This window comes from Venturia canescens, chromosome 11 (assembly GCF_019457755.1).
Source record: "Venturia canescens isolate UGA chromosome 11, ASM1945775v1, whole genome shotgun sequence".
NCBI classification, from domain to species: domain Eukaryota; kingdom Metazoa; phylum Arthropoda; class Insecta; order Hymenoptera; family Ichneumonidae; genus Venturia; species Venturia canescens.
This window is the reverse complement of record NC_057431.1, coordinates 170,967-190,165: the sequence shown is the minus strand read 5'-3', so window position 1 is coordinate 190,165 and position 19,199 is coordinate 170,967.

Genomic DNA, 19,199 nt, shown 5'->3' with positions numbered 1-19,199 from the left:
ACTGAATTGGAAGTGAAAAAACGTTGTCTTGGCTTCTCTCCAGAGTCGTGAGGATTTTTATCCCGTTTCTGGAGTTCCTTTAGCCTAGTTGAAATTGAAAATCATGGGAAAATCTCGTTTTTCACCGGAAATATTAGTTTCCGCTTATAACATTCAATATCATGATAGAAACTCGTTATTTCACGAAATTGGAAGTGAAAACTCGTTGCCTTGGCGTCTCTCGAGGGCAGTGAGAAATTTCTCCCTGTTTCTTCAGTATCTTTCGCCTATTTGGATCTGAAGATCATGGTGGAAAGTCGATTGTCAGCGGAGACATGAATTGCGCCTTATAACATACAATTTCATGATAAAAACTCGTTTTTCATGAAATTGGAAGTGAAAAAAAAATCCCTTGGATTCTCTCCAGGGCCGTGAGGATTTTTTTCCCGTTTCTTGAGATCGTTTTGCCTAGTTGAAATTGAAAATCATGGGAAAATCTCGTTTTTCAGCGGAAATATGAGTTTCCGCTTATAACATTCAATATCATGATGAAAACTCGTTATTTCACGAAATTGGAAGTGAAAACTCTTTGCCTTGGCGTCTCTCGAGGGCAGTGAGAAATTTCTCCCTGTTTCTTCAGTTTCTTTCGCCTATTTGGAACTGAAGATCATGGTGGAAGGTCGAGTTTCAGCGGAGACATGAATTACGACTTATAACATACAATTTCATGATAAAAACTCGTTTTTCACGAAATTGGAAGTAAAAACCCGTTGCCTTCGCGTCTCTCGAGGGCAATGAGAAAGTTTTTCCCGTTTCTTGAGTTCCTTTTGCCTATTTGAAATTGAAAATCATGGGAGAATCCCAACTTTATGAATTTCTGCTTATAACATGCGATATCATGATAAATACTGGTTTTTTCACTGAATTGGAAGTGAAAAAACGTTGTCTTGGCTTCTCTCCAGAGTCGTGAGGATTTTTATCCCGTTTCTTGAGTTCCTTTAGCCTAGTTGAAATTGAAAATCATGGGAAAATCTCGTTTTTCACCGGAAATATTAGTTTCCGCTTATAACATTCAATATCATGATAAAAACTCGTTATTTCACGAAATTGGAAGTGAAAACTCGTTGCCTTGGCGTCTCTCGGGGGCAGTGAGATATTTTATCCTGTTTCTTCACTTTCTTTTGCCTATTTGGAACTGAGGATCATGGTGGAAGGTCGATTTTCAGTGAAGACATGAATTTCGCCTTATAACATACAATTTCATGATAAAAACTCGTTATTTCACGAAATTGGAAGTGAAAACTCGTTGCCTTGGCGTCTCTCGAGGGCAGTGAGAAGTTTCTCCCTGTTTCTTCAGTTTCTTTCGCCTATTTGGATCTGAAGATCATGGTGGAAGGTCGATTGTCAGCGGAGACATGAATTACGACTTATAACATACAATTTCATGATAAAAACTCGTTTTTTCACGAAATTGGAAGTGAAAACTCGTTGCCTTGGCGTCTCTCGAGGGCAGTGAGAAATTTCTCCCTGTTTCTTCAGTTTCTTTCGCCTATTTGGAACTGTAGATCATGGTGGAAGGTCGATTTTCAGCGGAGACATGAATTGCGCCTTATAACATACAATTTCATGATAAATACTCGTTTTTCACGAAATTGGAAGTGAAAAAACGTTGTCTTGGCTTCTCTCCAGAGTCCTGAGGATTTTTTTCCCGTTACTTGAGTTCGTTTTGCCTAGTTGAAATTGAAAATCATGGGAAAATCTCGTTTTTCAGCGGAAATATGAGTTTCCGCTTATAACATTCAATATCATGATGAAAACTCGTTATTTCACGAAATTGGAAGTGAAAACTCTTTGCCTTGGCGTCTCTCGAGGGCAGTGAGAAATTTCTCCCTGTTTCTTCAGTTTCTTTCGCCTATTTGGAACTGAAGATCATGGTGGAAGGTCGAGTTTCAGCGGAGACATGAATTACGACTTATAACATACAATTTCATGATAAAAACTCGTTTTTCACGAAATTGGAAGTAAAAACCCGTTGCCTTCGCGTCTCTCGAGGGCAATGAGAAAGTTTTTCCCGTTTCTTGAGTTCCTTTTGCCTATTTGAAATTGAAAATCATGGGAGAATCCCAACTTTATGAATTTCTGCTTATAACATGCGATATCATGATAAATACTGGTTTTTTCACTGAATTGGAAGTGAAAAAACGTTGTCTTGGCTTCTCTCCAGAGTCGTGAGGATTTTTATCCCGTTTCTTGAGTTCCTTTAGCCTAGTTGAAATTGAAAATCATGGGAAAATCTCGTTTTTCACCGGAAATATTAGTTTCCGCTTATAACATTCAATATCATGATAAAAACTCGTTATTTCACGAAATTGGAAGTGAAAACTCGTTGCCTTGGCGTCTCTCGGGGGCAGTGAGATATTTTATCCTGTTTCTTCACTTTCTTTTGCCTATTTGGAACTGAGGATCATGGTGGAAGGTCGATTTTCAGTGAAGACATGAATTTCGCCTTATAACATACAATTTCATGATAAAAACTCGTTATTTCACGAAATTGGAAGTGAAAACTCGTTGCCTTGGCGTCTCTCGAGGGCAGTGAGAAGTTTCTCCCTGTTTCTTCAGTTTCTTTCGCCTATTTGGATCTGAAGATCATGGTGGAAGGTCGATTGTCAGCGGAGACAAGAATTGCGCCTTATAACTTACAATTTCATGATAAAAACTCGTTTTTTCACGAAATTGGAAGTGAAAAAAAAATCCCTTGGATTCTCTCCAGGGCCGTGAGGATTTTTTTCCCGTTTCTTGAGATCGTTTTGCCTAGTTGAAATTGAAAATCATGGGAAAATCTCGTTTTTCAGCGGAAATATGAGTTTCCGCTTATAACATTCAATATCATGATGAAAACTCGTTATTTCACGAAATTGGAAGTGAAAACTCTTTGCCTTGGCGTCTCTCGAGGGCAGTGAGAAATTTCTCCCTGTTTCTTCAGTTTCTTTCGCCTATTTGGAACTGAAGATCATGGTGGAAGGTCGAGTTTCAGCGGAGACATGAATTACGACTTATAACATACAATTTCATGATAAAAACTCGTTTTTTCACGAAATTGGAAGTGAAAACTCGTTGCCTTGGCGTCTCTCGAGGGCAGTGAGAAATTTCTCCCTGTTTCTTCAGTTTCTTTCGCCTATTTGGAACTGTAGATCATGGTGGAAGGTCGATTTTCAGCGGAGACATGAATTGCGCCTTATAACATACAATTTCATGATAAATACTCGTTTTTCACGAAATTGGAAGTGAAAAAACGTTGTCTTGGCTTCTCTCCAGAGTCCTGAGGATTTTTTTCCCGTTACTTGAGTTCGTTTTGCCTAGTTGAAATTGAAAATCATGGGAAAATCTCGTTTTTCAGCGGAAATATGAGTTTCCGCTTATAACATTCAATATCATGATGAAAACTCGTTATTTCACGAAATTGGAAGTGAAAACTCTTTGCCTTGGCGTCGCTCGAGGGCAGTGAGAAATTTCTCCCTGTTTCTTCAGCTCTTTCGCCTATTTGGAACTGAAGATCATGGTGGAAGGTCGATTTTCAGCGGAGACATGAATTACGACTTATAACATACAATTTCATGATAAAAACTCGTTTTTCACGAAATTGGAAGTAAAAACCCGTTGCCTTCGCGTCTCTCGAGGGCAATGAGAAAGTTTTTCCCGTTTCTTGAGTTCCTTTTGCCTATTTGAAATTGAAAATCATGGGAGAATCCCAACTTTATGAATTTCTGCTTATAACATGCGATATCATGATAAATACTGGTTTTTTCACTGAATTGGAAGTGAAAAAACGTTGTCTTGGCTTCTCTCCAGAGTCGTGAGGATTTTTATCCCGTTTCTTGAGTTCCTTTAGCCTAGTTGAAATTGAAAATCATGGGAAAATCTCGTTTTTCACCGGAAATATTAGTTTCCGCTTATAACATTCAATATCATGATAAAAACTCGTTATTTCACGAAATTGGAAGTGAAAACTCGTTGCCTTGGCGTCTCTCGAGGGCAGTGAGAAATTTCTCCCTGTTTCTTCAGTATCTTTCGCCTATTTGGATCTGAAGATCATGGTGGAAAGTCGATTGTCAGCGGAGACATGAATTGCGCCTTATAACATACAATTTCATGATAAAAACTCGTTTTTCACGAAATTGGAAGTGAAAACAAAATCCCTTGGATTCTCTCCAGGGCCGTGAGGATTTTTTTCCCGTTTCTTGAGATCGTTTTGCCTAGTTGAAATTGAAAATCATGGGAAAATCTCGTTTTTCAGCGGAAATATGAGTTTCCGCTTATAACATTCAATATCATGATGAAAACTCGTTATTTCACGAAATTGGAAGTGAAAACTCGTTGCCTTGGCGTCTCTCGAGGGCACTGAGAAATTTCTCCCTGTTTCTTCAGTTTCTTTCGCCTATTTGGAACTGTAGATCATGGTGGAAGGTCGATTTTCAGCGGAGACATGAATTACGACTTATAACATACAATTTCATGATAAAAACTCGTTTTTCACGAAATTGGAAGTAAAAACCCGTTGCCTTCGCGTCTCTCGAGGGCAATGAGAAAGTTTTTCCCGTTTCTTGAGTTCCTTTTGCCTATTTGAAATTGAAAATCATGGGAGAATCCCAACTTTATGAATTTCTGCTTATAACATGCGATATCATGATAAATACTGGTTTTTTCACTGAATTGGAAGTGAAAAAACGTTGTCTTGGCTTCTCTCCAGAGTCGTGAGGATTTTTATCCTGTATCTTGAGTTCCTTTAGCCTAGTTGAAATTGAAAATCATGGGAAAATCTCGTTTTTCACCGGAAATATTAGTTTCCGCTTATAACATTCAATATCATGATAAAAACTCGTTATTTCACGAAATTGGAAGTGAAAACTCGTTGCCTTGGCGTCTCTCGAGGGCAGTGAGAAGTTTCTCCCTGTTTCTTCAGTTTCTTTCGCCTATTTGGATCTGAAGATCATGGTGGAAGGTCGATTGTCAGCGGAGACATGAATTGCGCCTTATAACATACAATTTCATGATAAAAACTCGTTTTTCACGAAATTGGATGTAAAAACCCGTTGCCTTCGCGTCTCTCGAGGGCAATGAGAAAGTTTTTCCCGTTTCTTGAGTTCCTTTTGCCTATTTGAAATTGAAAATCATGGGAGAATCCCAACTTTATGAATTTCTGCTTATAACATGCGATATCATGATAAATACTGGTTTTTTCACTGAATTGGAAGTGAAAAAACGTTGTCTTGGCTTCTCTCCAGAGTCGTGAGGATTTTTATCCCGTTTCTGGAGTTCCTTTAGCCTAGTTGAAATTGAAAATCATGGGAAAATCTCGTTTTTCACCGGAAATATTAGTTTCCGCTTATAACATGCAATATCATGATAAAAACTCGTTATTTCACGAAATTGGAAGTGAAAACTCGTTGCCTTGGCGTCTCTCGAAGGCAGTGAGAAATTTCTCCCTGTTTCTTCAGTTTCTTTCGCCTATTTGGAACTGAAGATCATGGTGGAAGGTCGATTTTCAGCGGAGACATGAATTACGACTTATAACATACAATTTCATGATAAAAACTCGTTTTTCACGAAATTGGAAGTAAAAACCCGTTGCCTTCGCGTCTCTCGAGGGCAATGAGAAAGTTTTTCCCGTTTCTTAAGTTCCTTTTGCCTATTTGAAATTGAAAATCATGGGAGAATCCCAACTTTATGAATTTCTGCTTATAACATGCGATATCATGATAAATACTGGTTTTTTCACTGAATTGGAAGTGAAAAAACGTTGTCTTGGCTTCTCTCCAGAGTCGTGAGGATTTTTATCCCGTTTCTGGAGTTCCTTTAGCCTAGTTGAAATTGAAAATCATGGGAAAATCTCGTTTTTCACCGGAAATATTAGTTTCCGCTTATAACATTCAATATCATGATAGAAACTCGTTATTTCACGAAATTGGAAGTGAAAACTCGTTGCCTTGGCGTCTCTCGAGGGCAGTGAGAAATTTCTCCCTGTTTCTTCAGTATCTTTCGCCTATTTGGATCTGAAGATCATGGTGGAAAGTCGATTGTCAGCGGAGACATGAATTGCGCCTTATAACATACAATTTCATGATAAAAACTCGTTTTTCATGAAATTGGAAGTGAAAAAAAAATCCCTTGGATTCTCTCCAGGGCCGTGAGGATTTTTTTCCCGTTTCTTGAGATCGTTTTGCCTAGTTGAAATTGAAAATCATGGGAAAATCTCGTTTTTCAGCGGAAATATGAGTTTCCGCTTATAACATTCAATATCATGATGAAAACTCGTTATTTCACGAAATTGGAAGTGAAAACTCTTTGCCTTGGCGTCTCTCGAGGGCAGTGAGAAATTTCTCCCTGTTTCTTCAGTTTCTTTCGCCTATTTGGAACTGAAGATCATGGTGGAAGGTCGAGTTTCAGCGGAGACATGAATTACGACTTATAACATACAATTTCATGATAAAAACTCGTTTTTCACGAAATTGGAAGTAAAAACCCGTTGCCTTCGCGTCTCTCGAGGGCAATGAGAAAGTTTTTCCCGTTTCTTGAGTTCCTTTTGCCTATTTGAAATTGAAAATCATGGGAGAATCCCAACTTTATGAATTTCTGCTTATAACATGCGATATCATGATAAATACTGGTTTTTTCACTGAATTGGAAGTGAAAAAACGTTGTCTTGGCTTCTCTCCAGAGTCGTGAGGATTTTTATCCCGTTTCTTGAGTTCCTTTAGCCTAGTTGAAATTGAAAATCATGGGAAAATCTCGTTTTTCACCGGAAATATTAGTTTCCGCTTATAACATTCAATATCATGATAAAAACTCGTTATTTCACGAAATTGGAAGTGAAAACTCGTTGCCTTGGCGTCTCTCGGGGGCAGTGAGATATTTTATCCTGTTTCTTCACTTTCTTTTGCCTATTTGGAACTGAGGATCATGGTGGAAGGTCGATTTTCAGTGAAGACATGAATTTCGCCTTATAACATACAATTTCATGATAAAAACTCGTTATTTCACGAAATTGGAAGTGAAAACTCGTTGCCTTGGCGTCTCTCGAGGGCAGTGAGAAGTTTCTCCCTGTTTCTTCAGTTTCTTTCGCCTATTTGGATCTGAAGATCATGGTGGAAGGTCGATTGTCAGCGGAGACAAGAATTGCGCCTTATAACTTACAATTTCATGATAAAAACTCGTTTTTTCACGAAATTGGAAGTGAAAAAAAAATCCCTTGGATTCTCTCCAGGGCCGTGAGGATTTTTTTCCCGTTTCTTGAGATCGTTTTGCCTAGTTGAAATTGAAAATCATGGGAAAATCTCGTTTTTCAGCGGAAATATGAGTTTCCGCTTATAACATTCAATATCATGATGAAAACTCGTTATTTCACGAAATTGGAAGTGAAAACTCTTTGCCTTGGCGTCTCTCGAGGGCAGTGAGAAATTTCTCCCTGTTTCTTCAGTTTCTTTCGCCTATTTGGAACTGAAGATCATGGTGGAAGGTCGAGTTTCAGCGGAGACATGAATTACGACTTATAACATACAATTTCATGATAAAAACTCGTTTTTTCACGAAATTGGAAGTGAAAACTCGTTGCCTTGGCGTCTCTCGAGGGCAGTGAGAAATTTCTCCCTGTTTCTTCAGTTTCTTTCGCCTATTTGGAACTGTAGATCATGGTGGAAGGTCGATTTTCAGCGGAGACATGAATTGCGCCTTATAACATACAATTTCATGATAAATACTCGTTTTTCACGAAATTGGAAGTGAAAAAACGTTGTCTTGGCTTCTCTCCAGAGTCCTGAGGATTTTTTTCCCGTTACTTGAGTTCGTTTTGCCTAGTTGAAATTGAAAATCATGGGAAAATCTCGTTTTTCAGCGGAAATATGAGTTTCCGCTTATAACATTCAATATCATGATGAAAACTCGTTATTTCACGAAATTGGAAGTGAAAACTCTTTGCCTTGGCGTCGCTCGAGGGCAGTGAGAAATTTCTCCCTGTTTCTTCAGCTCTTTCGCCTATTTGGAACTGAAGATCATGGTGGAAGGTCGATTTTCAGCGGAGACATGAATTACGACTTATAACATACAATTTCATGATAAAAACTCGTTTTTCACGAAATTGGAAGTAAAAACCCGTTGCCTTCGCGTCTCTCGAGGGCAATGAGAAAGTTTTTCCCGTTTCTTGAGTTCCTTTTGCCTATTTGAAATTGAAAATCATGGGAGAATCCCAACTTTATGAATTTCTGCTTATAACATGCGATATCATGATAAATACTGGTTTTTTCACTGACTTGGAAGTGAAAAAACGTTGTCTTGGCTTCTCTCCAGAGTCGTGAGGATTTTTATCCCGTTTCTGGAGTTCCTTTAGCCTAGTTGAAATTGAAAATCATGGGAAAATCTCGTTTTTCACCGGAAATATTAGTTTCCGCTTATAACATTCAATATCATGATAAAAACTCGTTATTTCACGAAATTGGAAGTGAAAACTCGTTGCGTTGGCGTCTCTCGAGGGCAGTGAGAAATTTCTCCCTGTTTCTTCAGTATCTTTCGCCTATTTGGATCTGAAGATCATGGTGGAAAGTTGATTGTCAGCGGAGACATGAATTGCGCCTTATAACATACAATTTCATGATAAAAACTCGTTTTTCACGAAATTGGAAGTGAAAAAAAAATCCCTTGGATTCTCTCCAGGGCCGTGAGGATTTTTTTCCCGTTTCTTGAGATCGTTTTGCCTAGTTGAAATTGAAAATCATGGGAAAATCTCGTTTTTCAGCGGAAATATGAGTTTCCGCTTATAACATTCAATGTCATGATGAAAACTCGTTATTTCACGAAATTGGAAGTGAAAACTCTTTGCCTTGGCGTCTCTCGAGGGCAGTGAGAAATTTCTCCCTGTTTCTTCAGTTTCTTTCGTCTATTTGGAACTGAAGATCATGGTGGAAGGTCGAGTTTTAGCGGAGACATGAATTACGACTTATAACATACAATTTCATGATAAAAACTCGTTTTTTCACGAAATTGGAAGTGAAAACTCGTTGCCTTGGCGTCTCTCGAGGGCAGTGAGAAATTTCTCCCTGTTTCTTCAGTTTCTTTCGCCTATTTGGAACTGTAGATCATGGTGGAAGGTCGATTTTCAGCGGAGACATGAATTGCGCCTTATAACATACAATTTCATGATAAATACTCGTTTTTCACGAAATTGGAAGTGAAAAAACGTTGTCTTGGCTTCTCTCCAGAGTCCTGAGGATTTTTTTCCCGTTTCTTGAGTTCGTTTTGCCTAGTTGAAATTGAAAATCATGGGAAAATCTCGTTTTTCAGCGGAAATATGAGTTTCCGCTTATAACATTCAATATCATGATGAAAACTCGTTATTTCACGAAATTGGAAGTGAAAACTCTTTGCCTTGGCGTCGCTCGAGGGCAGTGAGAAATTTCTCCCTGTTTCTTCAGTTTCTTTCGCCTATTTGGAACTGAAGATCATGGTGGAAGGTCGATTTTCAGCGGAGACATGAAATACGACTTATAACATACAATTTCATGATAAAAACTCGTTTTTCACGAAATTGGAAGTAAAAACCCGTTGCCTTCGCGTCTCTCGAGGGCAATGAGAAAGTTTTTCCCGTTTCTTGAGTTCCTTTTGCCTATTTGAAATTGAAAATCATGGGAGAATCCCAACTTTATGAATTTCTGCTTATAACATGCGATATCATGATAAATACTGGTTTTTTCACTGAATTGGAAGTGAAAAAACGTTGTCTTGGCTTCTCTCCAGAGTCGTGAGGATTTTTATCCCGTTTCTGGAGTTCCTTTAGCCTAGTTGAAATTGAAAATCATGGGAAAATCTCGTTTTTCACCGGAAATATTAGTTTCCGCTTATAACATTCAATATCATGATAAAAACTCGTTATTTCACGAAATTGGAAGTGAAAACTCGTTGCCTTGGCGTCTCTCGAGGGCAGTGAGAAATTTCTCCCTGTTTCTTCAGTATCTTTCGCCTATTTGGATCTGAAGATCATGGTGGAAAGTCGATTGTCAGCGGAGACATGAATTGCGCCTTATAACATACAATTTCATGATAAAAACTCGTTTTTCACGAAATTGGAAGTGAAAAAAAAATCCCTTGGATTCTCTCCAGGGCCGTGAGGATTTTTTTCCCGTTTCTTGAGATCGTTTTGCCTAGTTGAAATTGAAAATCATGGGAAAATCTCGTTTTTCAGCGGAAATATGAGTTTCCGCTTATAACATTCAATATCATGATGAAAACTCGTTATTTCACGAAATTGGAAGTGAAAACTCGTTGCCTTGGCGTCTCTCGAGGGCACTGAGAAATTTCTCCCTGTTTCTTCAGTTTCTTTCGCCTATTTGGAACTGTAGATCATGGTGGAAGGTCGATTTTCAGCGGAGACATGAATTGCGCCTTATAACATACAATTTCATGATAAATACTCGTTTTTCACGAAATTGGAAGTGAAAAAACGTTGTCTTGGCTTCTCTCCAGAGTCCTGAGGATTTTTTTCCCGTTTCTTGAGTTCGTTTTGCCTAGTTGAAATTGAAAATCATGGGAAAATCTCGTTTTTCAGCGGAAATATGAGTTTCCGCTTATAACATTCAATATCATGATGAAAACTCGTTATTTCACGAAATTGGAAGTGAAAACTCTTTGCCTTGGCGTCGCTCGAGGGCAGTGAGAAATTTCTCCCTGTTTCTTCAGTTTCTTTCGCCTATTTGGAACTGAAGATCATGGTGGAAGGTCGATTTTCAGCGGAGACATGAAATACGACTTATAACATACAATTTCATGATAAATACTCGTTTTTCACGAAATTGGAAGTGAAAAAACGTTGTCTTGGCTTCTCTCCAGAGTCGTGAGGATTTTTATCCCGTTTCTTGAGTTCCGTTAGCCTAGTTGAAATTGAAAATCATGGGAAAATCTCGTTTTTCACCGGAAATATTAGTTTCCGCTTATAACATTCAATATCATGATAAAAACTCGTTATTTCACGAAATTGGAAGTGAAAACTCGTTGCCTTGGCGTCTCTCGGGGGCAGTGAGATATTTTATCCTGTTTCTTCACTTTCTTTTGCCTATTTGGAACTGAGGATCATGGTGGAAGGTGGATTTTCAGTGAAGACATGAATTTCGCCTTATAACATACAATTTCATGATAAAAACTCGTTATTTCACGAAATTGGAAGTGAAAAAAAAATCCCTTGGATTCTCTCCAGGGCCGTGAGGATTTTTTTCCCGTTTCTTGAGATCGTTTTGCCTAGTTGAAATTGAAAATCATGGGAAAATCTCGTTTTTCAGCGGAAATATGAGTTTCCGCTTATAACATTCAATATCATGATGAAAACTCGTTATTTCACGAAATTGGAAGTGAAAACTCTTTGCCTTGGCGTCTCTCGAGGGCAGTGAGAAATTTCTCCCTGTTTCTTCAGTTTCTTTCGCCTATTTGGAACTGAAGATCATGGTGGAAGGTCGAGTTTTAGCGGAGACATGAATTACGACTTATAACATACAATTTCATGATAAAAACTCGTTTTTTCACGAAATTGGAAGTGAAAACTCGTTGCCTTGGCGTCTCTCGAGGGCAGTGAGAAATTTCTCCCTGTTTCTTCAGTTTCTTTCGCCTATTTGGAACTGTAGATCATGGTGGAAGGTCGATTGTCAGCGGAGACATGAATTGCGCCTTATAACATACAATTTCATGATAAAAACTCGTTTTTTCACGAAATTGGAAGTGAAAAAAAAATCCCTTGGATTCTCTCCAGGGCCGTGAGGATTTTTTTCCCGTTTCTTGAGATCGTTTTGCCTAGTTGAAATTGAAAATCATGGGAAAATCTCGTTTTTCAGCGGAAATATGAGTTTCCGCTTATAACATTCAATATCATGATGAAAACTCGTTATTTCACGAAATTGGAAGTGAAAACTCTTTGCCTTGGCGTCGCTCGAGGGCAGTGAGAAATTTCTCCCTGTTTCTTCAGTTTCTTTCGCCTATTTGGAACTGAAGATCATGGTGGAAGGTCGATTTTCAGCGGAGACATGAATTACGACTTATAACATACAATTTCATGATAAAAACTCGTTTTTCACGAAATTGGAAGTAAAAACCCGTTGCCTTCGCGTCTCTCGAGGGCAATGAGAAAGTTTTTCCCGTTTCTTGAGTTCCTTTTGCCTATTTGAAATTGAAAATCATGGGAGAATCCCAACTTTATGAATTTCTGCTTATAACATGCGATATCATGATAAATACTGGTTTTTTCACTGAATTGGAAGTGAAAAAACGTTGTCTTGGCTTCTCTCCAGAGTCGTGAGGATTTTTATCCCGTTTCTGGAGTTCCTTTAGCCTAGTTGAAATTGAAAATCATGGGAAAATCTCGTTTTTCACCGGAAATATTAGTTTCCGCTTATAACATTCAATATCATGATAAAAACTCGTTATTTCACGAAATTGGAAGTGAAAACTCGTTGCCTTGGCGTCTCTCGAGGGAAGTGAGAAATTTCTCCCTGTTTCTTCAGTATCTTTCGCCTATTTGGATCTGAAGATCATGGTGGAAAGTCGATTGTCAGCGGAGACATGAATTGCGCCTTATAACATACAATTTCATGATAAAAACTCGTTTTTCACGAAATTGGAAGTGAAAAAAAAATCCCTTGGATTCTCTCCAGGGCCGTGAGGATTTTTTTCCCGTTTCTTGAGATCGTTTTGCCTAGTTGAAATTGAAAATCATGGGAAAATCTCGTTTTTCAGCGGAAATATGAGTTTCCGCTTATAACATTCAATATCATGATGAAAACTCGTTATTTCACGAAATTGGAAGTGAAAACTCTTTGCCTTGGCGTCTCTCGAGGGCAGTGAGAAATTTCTCCCTGTTTCTTCAGTTTCTTTCGCCTATTTGGAACTGAAGATCATGGTGGAAGGTCGAGTTTTAGCGGAGACATGAATTACGACTTATAACATACAATTTCATGATAAAAACTCGTTTTTTCACGAAATTGGAAGTGAAAACTCGTTGCCTTGGCGTCTCTCGAGGGCAGTGAGAAATTTCTCCCTGTTTCTCCAGTTTCTTTCGCCTATTTGGAACTGTAGATCATGGTGGAAGGTCGATTTCCAGCGGAGACATGAATTGCGCCTTATAACATACAATTTCATGATAAATACTCGTTTTTCACGAAATTGGAAGTGAAAAAAAAATCCCTTGGATTCTCTCCAGGGCCGTGAGGATTTTTTTCCCGTTTCATGAGATCGTTTTGCCTAGTTGAAATTGAAAATCATGGGAAAATCTCGTTTTTCAGCGGAAATATGAGTTTCCGCTTATAACATTCCATATCATGATGAAAACTCGTTATTTCACGAAATTGGAAGTGAAAACTCGTTGCCTTGGCGTCTCTCGAGGGCAGTGAGAAATTTCTCCCTGTTTCTTCAGTTTCTTTCGCCTATTTGGAACTGTAGATCATGGCGGAAGGTCGATTTTCAGCGGAGACATGAATTGCGCCTTATAACATACAATTTCATGATAAATACTCGTTTTTCACGAAATTGGCAGTGAAAAAACGTTGTCTTGGCTTCTCTCCAGAGTCCTGAGGATTTTTTTCCCGTTTCTTGAGTTCGTTTTGCCTAGTTGAAATTGAAAATCATGGGAAAATCTCGTTTTTCAGCGGAAATATGAGTTTCCGCTTATAACATTCAATATCATGATGAAAACTCGTTATTTCACGAAATTAGAAGTGAAAACTCTTTGCCTTGGCGTCGCTCGAGGGCAGTGAGAAATTTCTCCCTGTTTCTTCAGTTTCTTTCGCCTATTTGGAACTGAAGATCATGGTGGAAGGTCGATTTTCAGCGGAGACATGAAATACGACTTATAACATACAATTTCATGATAAAAACTCGTTTTTCACGAAATTGGAAGTAAAAACCCGTTGCCTTCGCGTCTCTCGAGGGCAATGAGAAAGTTTTTCCCGTTTCTTGAGTTCCTTTTGCCTATTTGAAATTGAAAATCATGGGAGAATCCCAACTTTATGAATTTCTGCTTATAACATGCGATATCATGATAAATACTGGTTTTTTCACTGAATTGGAAGTGAAAAAACGTTGTCTTGGCTTCTCTCCAGAGTCGTGAGGATTTTTATCCCGTTTCTGGAGTTCCTTTAGCCTAGTTGAAATTGAAAATCATGGGAAAATCTCGTTTTTCACCGGAAATATTAGTTTCCGCTTATAACATTCAATATCATGATAAAAACTCGTTATTTCACGAAATTGGAAGTGAAAACTCGTTGCCTTGGCGTCTCTCGAGGGCAGTGAGAAATTTCTCCCTGTTTCTTCAGTATCTTTCGCCTATTTGGATCTGAAGATCATGGTGGAAAGTCGATTGTCAGCGGAGACATGAATTGCGCCTTATAACATACAATTTCATGATAAAAACTCGTTTTTCACGAAATTGGAAGTGAAAAAAAAATCCCTTGGATTCTCTCCAGGGCCGTGAGGATTTTTTTCCCGTTTCATGAGATCGTTTTGCCTAGTTGAAATTGAAAATCATGGGAAAATCTCGTTTTTCAGCGGAAATATGAGTTTCCGCTTATAACATTCAATATCATGATGAAAACTCGTTATTTCACGAAATTGGAAGTGAAAACTCGTTGCCTTGGCGTCTCTTGAGGGCAGTGAGAAATTTCTCCCTGTTTCTTCAGTTTCTTTCGCCTATTTGGAACTGTAGATCATGGCGGAAGGTCGATTTTCAGCGGAGACATGAATTGCGCCTTATAACATACAATTTCATGATAAATACTCGTTTTTCACGAAATTGGAAGTGAAAAAACGTTGTCTTGGCTTCTCTCCAGAGTCCTGAGGATTTTTTTCCCGTTTCTTGAGTTCGTTTTGCCTAGTTGAAATTGAAAATCATGGGAAAATCTCGTTTTTCAGCGGAAATATGAGTTTCCGCTTATAACATTCAATATCATGATGAAAACTCGTTATTTCACGAAATTAGAAGTGAAAACTCTTTGCCTTGGCGTCGCTCGAGGGCAGTGAGAAATTTCTCCCTGTTTCTTCAGTTTCTTTCGCCTATTTGGAACTGATGATCATGGTGGAAGGTCGATTTTCAGCGGAGACATGAAATACGACTTATAACATACAATTTCATGATAAAAACTCGTTTTTCACGAAATTGGAAGTAAAAACCCGTTGCCTTCGCGTCTCTCGAGGGCAATGAGAAAGTTTTTCCCGTTTCTTGAGTTCCTTTTGCCTATTTGAAATTGAAAATCATGGGAGAATCCCAACTTTATGAATTTCTGCTTATAACATGCGATATCATGATAAATACTGGTTTTTTCACTGAATTGGAAGTGAAAAAACGTTGTCTTGGCTTCTCTCCAGAGTCGTGAGGATTTTTATCCCGTTTCTTGAGTTCCTTTAGCCTAGTTGAAATTGAAAATCATGGGAAAATCTCGTTTTTCACCGGAAATATTAGTTTCCGCTTATAACATTCAATATCATGATAAAATCTCGTTATTTCACGAAATTGGAAGTGAAAACTCGTTGCCTTGGCGTCTCTCGAGGGCAGTGAGAAGTTTCTCCCTGTTTCTTCAGTTTCTTTCGCCTATTTGGATCTGAAGATCATGGTGGAAGGTCGATTGTCAGCGGAGACATGAATTGCGCCTTATAACATACAATTTCATGATAAAAACTCGTTTTTTCACGAAATTGGAAGTGAAAAAAAAATCCCTTGGATTCTCTCCAGGGCCGTGAGGATTTTTTTCCCGTTTCTTGAGATCGTTTTGCCTAGTTGAAATTGAAAATCATGGGAAAATCTCGTTTTTCAGCGGAAATATGAGTTTCCGCTTATAACATTCAATATCATGATGAAAACTCGTTATTTCACGAAATTGGAAGTGAAAACTCTTTGCCTTGGCGTCGCTCGAGGGCAGTGAGAAATTTCTCCCTGTTTCTTCAGTTTCTTTCGCCTATTTGGAACTGAAGATCATGGTGGAAGGTCGATTTTCAGCGGAGACATGAATTACGACTTATAACATACAATTTCATGATAAAAACTCGTTTTTCACGAAATTGGAAGTAAAAACCCGTTGCCTTCGCGTCTCTCGAGGGCAATGAGAAAGTTTTTCCCGTTTCTTGAGTTCCTTTTGCCTATTTGAAATTGAAAATCATGGGAGAATCCCAACTTTATGAATTTCTGCTTATAACATGCGATATCATGATAAATACTGGTTTTTTCACTGAATTGGAAGTGAAAAAACGTTGTCTTGGCTTCTCTCCAGAGTCGTGAGGATTTTTATCCCGTTTCTGGAGTTCCTTTAGCCTAGTTGAAATTGAAAATCATGGGAAAATCTCGTTTTTCACCGGAAATATTAGTTTCCGCTTATAACATTCAATATCATGATAAAAACTCGTTATTTCACGAAATTGGAAGTGAAAACTCGTTGCCTTGGCGTCTCTCGAGGGAAGTGAGAAATTTCTCCCTGTTTCTTCAGTATCTTTCGCCTATTTGGATTTGAAGATCATGGTGGAAAGTCGATTGTCAGCGGAGACATGAATTGCGCCTTATAACATACAATTTCATGATAAAAACTCGTTTTTCACGAAATTGGAAGTGAAAAAAAAATCCCTTGGATTCTCTCCAGGGCCGTGAGGATTTTTTTCCCGTTTCTTGAGATCGTTTTGCCTAGTTGAAATTGAAAATCATGGGAAAATCTCGTTTTTCAGCGGAAATATGAGTTTCCGCTTATAACATTCAATATCATGATGAAAACTCGTTATTTCACGAAATTGGAAGTGAAAACTCTTTGCCTTGGCGTCTCTCGAGGGCAGTGAGAAATTTCTCCCTGTTTCTTCAGTTTCTTTCGCCTATTTGGAACTGAAGATCATGGTGGAAGGTCGAGTTTTAGCGGAGACATGAATTACGACTTATAACATACAATTTCATGATAAAAACTCGTTTTTTCACGAAATTGGAAGTGAAAACTCGTTGCCTTGGCGTCTCTCGAGGGCAGTGAGAAATTTCTCCCTGTTTCTCCAGTTTCTTTCGCCTATTTGGAACTGTAGATCATGGTGGAAGGTCGATTTTCAGCGGAGACATGAATTGCGCCTTATAACATACAATTTCATGATAAATACTCGTTTTTCACGAAATTGGAAGTGAAAAAAAAATCCCTTGGATTCTCTCCAGGGCCGTGAGGATTTTTTTCCCGTTTCATGAGATCGTTTTGCCTAGTTGAAATTGAAAATCATGGGAAAATCTCGTTTTTCAGCGGAAATATGAGTTTCCGCTTATAACATTCAATATCATGATGAAAACTCGTTATTTCACGAAATTGGAAGTGAAAACTCGTTGCCTTGGCGTCTCTCGAGGGCAGTGAGAAATTTCTCCCTGTTTCTTCAGTTTCTTTCGCCTATTTGGAACTGTAGATCATGGCGGAAGGTCGATTTTCAGCGGAGACATGAATTGCGCCTTATAACATACAATTTCATGATAAATACTCGTTTTTCACGAAATTGGAAGTGAAAAAACGTTGTCTTGGCTTCTCTCCAGAGTCCTGAGGATTTTTTTCCCGTTTCTTGAGTTCGTTTTGCCTAGTTGAAATTGAAAATCATGGGAAAATCTCGTTTTTCAGCGGAAATATGAGTTTCCGCTTATAACATTCAATATCATGATGAAAACTCGTTATTTCACGAAATTAGAAGTGAAAACTCTTTGCCTTGGCGTCGCTCGAGGGCAGTGAGAAATTTCTCCCTGTTTCTTCAGTTTCTTTCGCCTATTTGGAACTGAAGATCATGGTGGAAGGTCGATTTTCAGCGGAGACATGAAATACGACTTATAACATACAATTTCATGATAAAAACTCGTTTTTCACGAAATTGGAAGTAAAAACCCGTTGCCTTCGCGTCTCTCGAGGGCAATGAGAAAGTTTTTCCCGTTTCTTGAGTTCCTTTTGCCTATTTGAAATTGAAAATCATGGGAGAATCCCAACTTTATGAATTTCTGCTTATAACATGCGATATCATGATAAATACTGGTTTTTTCACTGAATTGGAAGTGAAAAAACGTTGTCTTGGCTTCTCTCCAGAGTCGTGAGGATTTTTATCCCGTTTCTGGAGTTCCTTTAGCCTAGTTGAAATTGAAAATCATGGGAAAATCTCGTTTTTCACCGGAAATATTAGTTTCCGCTTATAACATTCAATATCATGATAAAAACTCGTTATTTCACGAAATTGGAAGTGAAAACTCGTTGCCTTGGCGTCTCTCGAGGGCAGTGAGAAATTTCTCCCTGTTTCTTCAGTATCTTTCGCCTATTTGGATCTGAAGATCATGGTGGAAAGTCGATTGTCAGCGGAGACATGAATTGCGCCTTATAACATACAATTTCATGATAAAAACTCGTTTTTCACGAAATTGGAAGTGAAAAAAAAATCCCTTGGATTCTCTCCAGGGCCGTGAGGATTTTTTTCCCGTTTCATGAGATCGTTTTGCCTAGTTGAAATTGAAAATCATGGGAAAATCTCGTTTTTCAGCGGAAATATGAGTTTCCGCTTATAACATTCAATATCATGATGAAAACTCGTTATTTCACGAAATTGGAAGTGAAAACTCGTTGCCTTGGCGTCTCTCGAGGGCAGTGAGAAATTTCTCCCTGTTTCTTCAGTTTCTTTCGCCTATTTGGAACTGTAGATCATGGCGGAAGGTCGATTTTCAGCGGAGACATGAATTGCGCCTTATAACATACAATTTCATGATAAATACTCGTTTTTCACGAAATTGGAAGTGAAAAAACGTTGTCTTTTCTTCTCTCCAGAGTCCTGAGGATTTTTTTCCCGTTTCTTGAGTTCGTTTTGCCTAGTTGAAATTGAAAATCATGGGAAAATCTCGTTTTTCAGCGGAAATATGAGTTTCCGCTTATAACATTCAATATCATGATGAAAACTCGTTATTTCACGAAATTAGAAGTGAAAACTCTTTGCCTTGGCGTCGCTCGAGGGCAGTGAGAAATTTCTCCCTGTTTCTTCAGTTTCTTTCGCCTATTTGGAACTGATGATCATGGTGGAAGGTCGATTTTCAGCGGAGACATGAAATACGACTTATAACATACAATTTCATGATAAAAACTCGTTTTTCACGAAATTGGAAGTAAAAACCCGTTGCCTTCGCGTCTCTCGAGGGCAATGAGAAAGTTTTTCCCGTTTCTTGAGTTCCTTTTGCC